The following is an 8861-nucleotide window of genomic DNA, read 5'->3' on the forward strand; positions in this document are numbered from 1 at the left end:
GGGAGGACGAAATGGTTGAAGACATTGATGATGTCGGATTGAAATTCTATTCAATATCAAATCTCAACAGAGAAGACAAGCTATTTCTTGAAGAAGCTTATGAAGGAGAATTATTGGATATTGGTCATTATTTGAATACCTTGTCTAAGCAGGGGAATTGGTCTACAGAAAAATTCAAACAAATAAGAAAAAAAAGCATATGGATTTTTACTTCGAGATGGATTCTTATGGAAGAGACCAAAGAAAGAAATTGGGATGCCACAACGAGTGATAGGCAAAAGGGAAGAAAAACTAAAATTATTAAAGGAGTTTCATGATAGTTTATGGGCAGGGCATAGAGGAATCTGGGCTACTTTTGCTAAACTCAAGGAACGATATTGGTGGAAAAATATGTATCGAGATGTACTCTCATTTGTAGAGTCATGTGAAATCTGTCAATCGTATTCTAATATCCGACATCGAGATGGTCTTCATCCTACGTATCCTCTGACTATTCATTTTAAATGGGTTGTTGATTTGGTTATTATGCCAGTTGGGTTATGGCAGATGAGATATTTGGTTTTAGCTCGTGAAGATTTATCAAATCAAGTAGAAGGAAGAGCATTGAGGACAAAATCTACAGAGGGGATTTGTAGGTTTTTGCTTGAAGATGTCATTTGCCGTTACGGGTGCGTAGGAAAAATCACTGCAGATTGTGGAGAATTAAATGCACAAGAAGCTCGTAAGTTCTTTGAAAAATGTGGAGTTAAACTATCACTGACTACTGCTTATAATCCGGAAGGGAATGCAAAAAGCGAACGTGGTCACCCGCCGATTGTGAAAGCATTGGTTAAAGCTTGTAATGGGAAGGTTAAAGAGTGGCCACGGCTTTTGTCATTTGCATTATGGGCTGATCGAACAACACATAGTTCGGTGACAGGATATATGCCAGTAGAACTTATGACAGGTCAAAAACCAATTATGCCGATTGAAGAAAAGGTACTTACTTGGAGTATGCTACCATGGGAAGATGGATTGACAAGAGAAGAACTTCTGGCTATTAGGATTTGACAATTGGAGCAAAGAACGGAAGATGTCCAGATAGCATTGGAAAGGTTAAAAAGAGCAAGGTTACAAAACAAGGCACGATTCGATAAGCAACATCGATTGAGACCAAAAGCAATCGAGGAAGGTGACTGGGTACTTGTTTATGACAATAGTCTGGATAATCAACATAGTACTTTGCGGAAATTTTCAAAACGTTGGTTTGGACCATATGTTGTAACAACTGTTCATGATAATGCGACTTACTCATTACGGGAGTTAGATAGTACAAAATTGAAAATACCAATTGCAGGGAAGCGAGTAAAAATATTTAAACGAAGACACGCGGAGATGAATATGGAAGACCTTAATGAAGGTACAGAGATTCCGCAGCAAGAAGATGAAAGTGATATGGATAATGAAGGTGACGACGACGAACTGGACAAAGACGTAGGGGATATATTCTGAATCAAACAGCAATTGGGTAAATTGGTGCATACCGGAGGATGCACAGGTTCAGAGGGGGTGGATGTCGTGTTGTAACACGATTATACAGTGAAAATAAAAAGAAAGGGGAATTTTATTAATATTCAGTTACCTCGAATATTGGGAGCATCGACCAACTCCAGTACAAATACTGAGTGGTCAGGTTCAGTCACTCCGTTACAGTCAGTCGGGGCAAACTGAAATGCTCCATTCGATCCCAATAACGGGAGTCAGCAGGAAGAGAAGGACCAATTCACAAGACGGGTTCGAGGAGCCAATTGGATCCAATTTCGATAATCCAATCCGGGTCCTCTTATCCAATATGAGACCTGAATTGGCCGGTCAACCCAGTGCAGTCTAATTACGGGAAATCCAGGTCTTACTACGGGTCTTAGCCAATCTGACGCGAGGACCAATTTGACCCAATTATGGGAACATCCAGGTTACTACGGGCATCTTTCCCAATATAGGACCTGAATTGGTCGGGCGACTCAATGTGGTCCCGATTACAGGGTTCGATTCTGTTTCAGGCTGTCCTGTTCTCTGTGCCGTCTCAGAGAACGTTGTTTTCGGTAAATGGATTTCTTAAAGGCAAAAACGGAGGAGAAAGCTTGACGGCGAGAGCCAATTTTGGATCCAAGCTTGAGGTGGGAGCCAATTCCGGATCTAAGACGGAAGATTGAAGAAATTTGGAGGATAAGGTTAGGTGGGAGATAGTTTTGGGGGTGGTTTTTTTTTTTTGAGGGAAATCGGGGGGGGAAGGATTTTTCAAGCTTCTGCAAGGTTACCAGTTCGGTTTTTTTTTCATGGGAGGTTTTTGAAGATCAAGGGAATTAGAGAGAGGAGCTTCATGCTTCGGGTCGGGGAAGGAAAGACATAGAATTTGGATTTTTCTTCTTCGTAGAGTTTTGGGGAAGACTGAGGCAATCGCTGCTGAAGTCAGTGTTGTAATGGTGAATCGGGATTTTTAAATGAAGTGGGTTTGAATACTCTTGACTGTTTTGTGAAATCGAGTTACGTCTGTGATTGAAGGATTAAAAGGGTGTCTATAGGATTGAGTATGCGGAGTGAATGAAATTTATTGGGTTAATCTAACAAGACAGTCAATGGATACAAGATCGTAAGTACAAAGCAGTATTGAAGATTAACAGTTTGGGTTGTACGGGGTTCTCTGTAACGTCTAGAGACCTACCGGCTGGGGCAAAAAGGACTTCGACAAGCAGTCGAAGAGCACCCGTATAGATTTACGGTACATTATTGCAGTCGTTTATATTCCAGCAGTCAAAAACTGATAGACTGCTTGACTATCGGCGAATCTCCATACTACCTTCTACAGCCAGACGCCCGGCACGTTCTCGAGCAGGAAAGCACGTAATACGACAACGTGTTGGGCTTATTGGAACCTTACTTACAGGACAAGTTATATCATGGTTTGCTCCTTTGTTTGAGAAACAATCGTCCATACTAAACAACTTTGAAGGCTTTTTGGAGGCGTTTGGGGAAGCATTTGGTGAACACGACAAGGTTCGATGGGCTACAACAAAGATCCGATCACTACGATAAGGGATGCGCTCTACATCAGTCTATGCATCGAACTTCAGGAAATTAGCATGTGACATCAATTGGGACGAAGAAGTGTTGATGAGTCAATTCTATTAGGGTTGAAGGGATGATGTGAAGGATTTGCTGTTAACTCTTCCTGATCCACAAATCCTCAATGAAGCTATTAGCCAAGCTGTGAAGTGCGATAATCACCTATTCCAACGCCGCCAAGACCAACGTTCAAGACAACATACGGTTCACCATGCCCCAACAATGTCCACAAGCAGCGTGAATTTACATTCAGAGGTAGAAGACATGCAAATTGATGCGATACGTGTCAAATCCCTTACTTTAGAAGAAAAAAAATAGCGTATGGGGGAAGGTCTATGCTTGTATTGCGGTGAAGAAGGCCACAAAGTTGGAAACTGTCCGAAGAAGCAAAATCAACGTATTGTCAGGACTAGGGGCATGTTTATTCACGAAAACGAGGATGTCCAGCCACAATAGGAACCATTCGGCTAGACAATAAAATATCGCAACAATAACCAGGTTCCTTTCTTTCTGTTCAACTTGCCCTTTGTTTTACAATCCCTTTGCTTATTGGCCGTCAAAAACTGAGAACCTTAGCATTATTAGATTTAGGAGCATCTACTTGTTTCTTAGACGAAGAATTTGTGAAGTATCATAAAATCCCTTTAGTACAAAAATCCAAACCTATTCACATTGAGGTCATAGATGGGCGACCTTTATTGACTGGTAGTGTCATCCATGAATCAAAACCTATAGAAGTGACGTTAAAGGGTCATAGTAGTCATATTATTTTCAATATTATTAGAACCCCATCAAATCCTGTTATTCTTAGTCTTTCTTAGTTGGAAAAGCATAACCCATCCATAGATTGGAGGTTGCGGAAGATAACCTTTCCCACAAAACCACCCAAAAGCAAGCCTAGTAGAAAACCCCGAATAGAGAAATCCTTATTCATTAGAGTAAGAGCATTTATAAGATCATCTAAGGAAGGCACACCATTTGTCATTTATGTGGCTCCAACTACTGGGGAGAAGATCTCGACAACAAGTATATCGGAGCAATATAAGGATTTTAAAGACGTGTTTCAAAAGAAAAATGCCGACATGCTACCGGAACACCGACCATATGATTGCGCCATAGACTTGCAAGAAGGAGCACAACCGCTTTTTGGCCCAATCTACAATCTATCGCAGACTGAGTTGGCAGAGTTGCCGAAGTACATCGACGAGAATCTAGCCAAGAACTTCATCCGTCATTCAAAATCATCAACTGGAGCACCCATCTTATTTGTGAAGAAGAAAGATGGCTCGTTGCAGATGTGCATGGACTATCGAGGCCTCAACAAGATAACAAAGAAGAATCGTTATCCGTTATCCTTGATTTATGGTCTCTTAGAATAACTTGGATGTGCAAGGATCTTTACAAAAATTGATCTAAGGGGAGCTTACAACCTCGTACGAATCAAGAAAGGAGATGAGTGGAAGACAGCGTTCCGTACAAGGTATGGCCATTTTGAGTATAATGTCATGCCCTTTGGTCTCACCAATGCTCCAGCGGTCTTTCAACATATGATGAATGATATTTTCCGAGAGCACCTTGACAATTTTGTTGTCATCTATTTAGATGATATTTTGATATTCTCCAAAAATGAGGAAGAGCATGAAAAGTACGTTTGTTTGGTCTTAGAGAAACTACGTGAGCGAGGATTATATGCCAAGTTGGAGAAGTGTTTATTTCACTAAATAGAGATGGAATTTTTGGGGTTCGTTGCGACTACGGAAGGCTAAAAGATGGACCCAAAAAAAGTGGAAGCAATCGTGTCCTAGGAGGTTCTGAAGACGGTTAGAGACGTACAATGCTTTCTTAGTTTTGTCAACTTCTATCGGATCTTCATCAAGAATTACTCTCAAGTTGTTGCTCCTCTCACTCGGTTGACATGCAAGGATAAGCTGGAATGGGGACCTCTAGCAGAGAAGGCATTTCAAGACCTGAAGATCGCATTTACTATGGCTCCAATCTTAGTACATCCAGAATTTACAAAGGCCTTTTATTTAAAAACTGATGCTTCGGATTTTGCTTTGGGAGCTCTACTTTCACAAATGGGAGAAGACAAGAAGCTCCATTTGGTTGCATTCTATTCTCGAAAGTTCTCTGCTATTGAAATCAATTATGAGGTTCATGATAAGGAACTTCTTGCTATAGTGAATTCTTTCAGAGAATGGCATCACTTTCTTGAAGGAGCTGCACACCTAGTGATCGTATACACAAATCACAAGAATTTGGAGTATTTCATGTCGGCTCGAGTTCTAAATCGACGTCAAGCTCAGTGGAGTATGTTGCTATCTAGATTCGATTTTGTTATCACTTATCGACCTGGAAAGTAGCAAGGACTATTTGATGCCTTATCAAGGAGATCGTATCTTGTACCAAAGGCTGGAGAAGCAGCGTTTGATCAACAATATACGATATTGTTGAAGCTAGAGCAATTTCAGCTTTGCGCTACTATTGTACCAATTGATGCTGACTTCCTGAATCAGGTAGGTGCCATGACCATTGAAGATTCAATAGCCATTGATATTAAGTAGCATACCAATGACGACAAGTTCAAGGTGGAGGGAGATCTTTTATACTTTGAGGAGCGGTTATATATCCCAAAAGGACCAGTACGACTCCGAGTTCTTCAATCTCGCCACGATTTTCCAACTGCGAGACATTTTGGATTCAACAAGACCTTGGAGCTTATTTCTCGAGATTTTTGGTGGCCCCAAATGTGGAAGGATGTGAAAGATTTTGTCTTCTCCTGCGACATCTGTTCAAGATCCAAGAATCCTCGGCATCGCCCTTGTGGACTTCTACAGCCATTGCCGATTCCACGTCGACCATGGTCTTCAATTTCCATGGACTTCATCACGGACCTGCCATCATCGAACTCATTTGACAACATATTTGTCGTAGTAGATTGGCTTACAAAGATGGTGGACTTTGTTCCTTGTAAGAAGACATCGTTTAGTGAAGTCACAGCAAGGCTCTTTCTTAATAAAGTGTATCGATATCAAGGACTATCAGATGATATCGTATCAAATTGAGGAACCCAGTTCGTATCAAAGTTTTGGAGATCTCTCTTTGAAATACTCAAGGTGGATATCAAGCTTTTTTCAGCTTTTCATCCTTAAACTGACGGCCAAACAGAACGGGTGAACCAAATCTTGGAACAATACTTACGATGCAACATCAACTATCAGCAAGACGATTAGATCGATTGCAATGTTCGCCACCTAGTATTGAGATCGAGAACCACGAGGAATACAAGATCAAAAAGGTGTTGGATTCACGGCGAAGGTGGGGCAAGTTGGAGTATCTTCTTCATTGGTGCGGCTACGACATTAATGAGCGAACGTAGGAGCCTACTAAAAATCTTGCCAATGCGTCGCAAAAGGTATAAGAGTTTCATCAACAACATCCTCATAAACCTAAGCCGGTTTGACGATAGCTTTCTTCTGGAGCTTGCTCACCCAAGAATATAAGAAAGGGGCAGAGCACCACCAAAATTTGTAGTTGATGTAGTTATTTTTTCCAAGATAAAATAGAATTTTTTCAGTAGCTATAGTTTGGTCTTCTGATATGGATAGCCAAGAGATAGATACTATGCCTGTCAAATTATCTCAACCGACTAGCTCACGAAGGTGACCCCAAGATGAAGGACCACCTACACCATGCCGATGACGGAGGATACCAAGTAATCGATCACTGGTGATTGTATTTGAGTCCGAACCTGCTTACGATGGTCAGCCAGAAGGCGTGTTTGCAGGACAATTTCACAATGAGGACACGGAAGTTCATGCTTGGTTAGAAGTTGAAGGAGTGGGACACTATCGTTGGCTTCAAGGGCCGATGAACCACTTGCCTCATGAACAACAGTTGGAGTTCATAGCAGACGTTATGCGATAAATCTTCATTTTCTTGCATTGGTATTGATTAACAACAACATTGCTTCTCAGAGACCTCGAAGCTAAAGGAGGGGGTGATGTTAGGGACATAGTCCTTAGAACCTTCTAGAGACAAGTTTCTAGAACCTTCTAGAGATAAGTTTCTAGAACCTTCTAGAAGTAAGTTTCTAGAACCTTCTAGAAGCTTCTTAGTTCGTAGAAGATGTTAGGGACATAGTCCTTAGAACCTTCTAGAGATAAGTTTCTAGAACCTTCTAGAAGCAAGTCTCCGAAACCTTCTAGAAGCTTCCTATTTGGTAGAAGTTGCTTGAGAAGCTTCCTAAATAGGAGTATATATTGGAATCGAGGCTGAAGAGTTCTTCAGTCTCGACAACACATCTCTTGGAGCTCTAGTTCACCTCTCTGGTGTTGTTCTTGTATTCATCTGATTAATCTAGTTCTTGCCAATTCTTCTTGAACTTCTTGTTAGATCTCGAGTCTGTATTTCTATGTCCGTGACACCATGGAGCTATTTCTTTTCTTTTAGGCCATCCATTTATTCATTGTTTTCAACTAGCTAAAAAAGAACTAACTTCACAATTGTTAGCCGTAGACATCCTACCAAAAATTGTTGTTATTGCCTTACATGAGAGTGATACTAATAGCAAAGTCATTACTTGAATTATTTACAATGAGCAATAAAAATTACATTACATTGCACTTGCTAGACAATCACCTATTATATGTCTTATGAAAACTTTACAAGGAGATAATTACCATTTTATTTATCATTATGATGAAAAAGATAAAGTTACTTCTCTATTTTTTGCACATTCTAATTCTATTCAACTTGCAAAAAGATACCATTTCTCCATTGTCATGGATTATATATACAAAATGAATAAATTTAGAATACCAATGTTACATGTTATAGGAATGATAAGTTTCAATATCTCATTTACCATTAATGTTGTTTTTTTCTAAGAAGAAATAATATTCTTTTTTTATTAAGCATTAATCCAACTTCAAAAAGTGAATGGAGAAATTCAATCCATTTGTATAGATATTGAAAGGGATTTAGCATTAATAAATACCATTTAATTAATATTTTCCACTTCAAACATGTTACTCTACATTTGGCATTTATAAAAAAATGTATTAGCAAATTATAAAAAATATTTTTTAAATGAAGTAAAATTAAGATAGCCTTCATTTTTTACAGATTGGACTACTATAATTAGTGCATGTTTTGTAGAGCTTTTTAATTTGGAGTAGATTAGTCTATGAAATAAGTACATTTGTATTGTTGTTCATTTAGCTATTGAATACTTAAAAAATACTTAGATACCACAAGAGAAGAAATTTATTGAAACTTTGATAAAATAATCTACTTCATCTTAAAAATGTTACTACATCACAAGTAGAGGGTCAACATTTAGCATTAAGATCCTACTTAAAAGTCTCTACTAAAGACATTAGAGAAGTTCAAATTTCTCTTTCTCACTTTTTTGAAAATACCACAAAAAAATTGAAGGCTCAAAAAAGTTCAGAAGAAATCCATATTACTCATCAATACAATATTGGTTTTTTCACCAATGTTATGAAATGTTTATCTTTACATGCTCTTAATCTTGTCTTTAAATAATATAAAGAAGCAATAATAGATATTTTACATCTATTAATGATATAAAAGACCTATTATTATCATTACTTAATCCTCAAATACTTAATAAAGTTATAAGCAAAGCTATAAAATGTAATAATCAATTATTTTAATATTTTCAAGATCAACTCTCCTAAACTTTGATAAAATAACACATTAAAAATTTATACTTTATTGCTTCAATAAAAACA

This window comes from Physcomitrium patens, chromosome 17, assembly GCF_059467195.1.
Source record: "Physcomitrium patens ecotype Gransden chromosome 17, ASM5946719v1, whole genome shotgun sequence".
NCBI lineage: Eukaryota > Viridiplantae > Streptophyta > Bryopsida > Funariales > Funariaceae > Physcomitrium > Physcomitrium patens.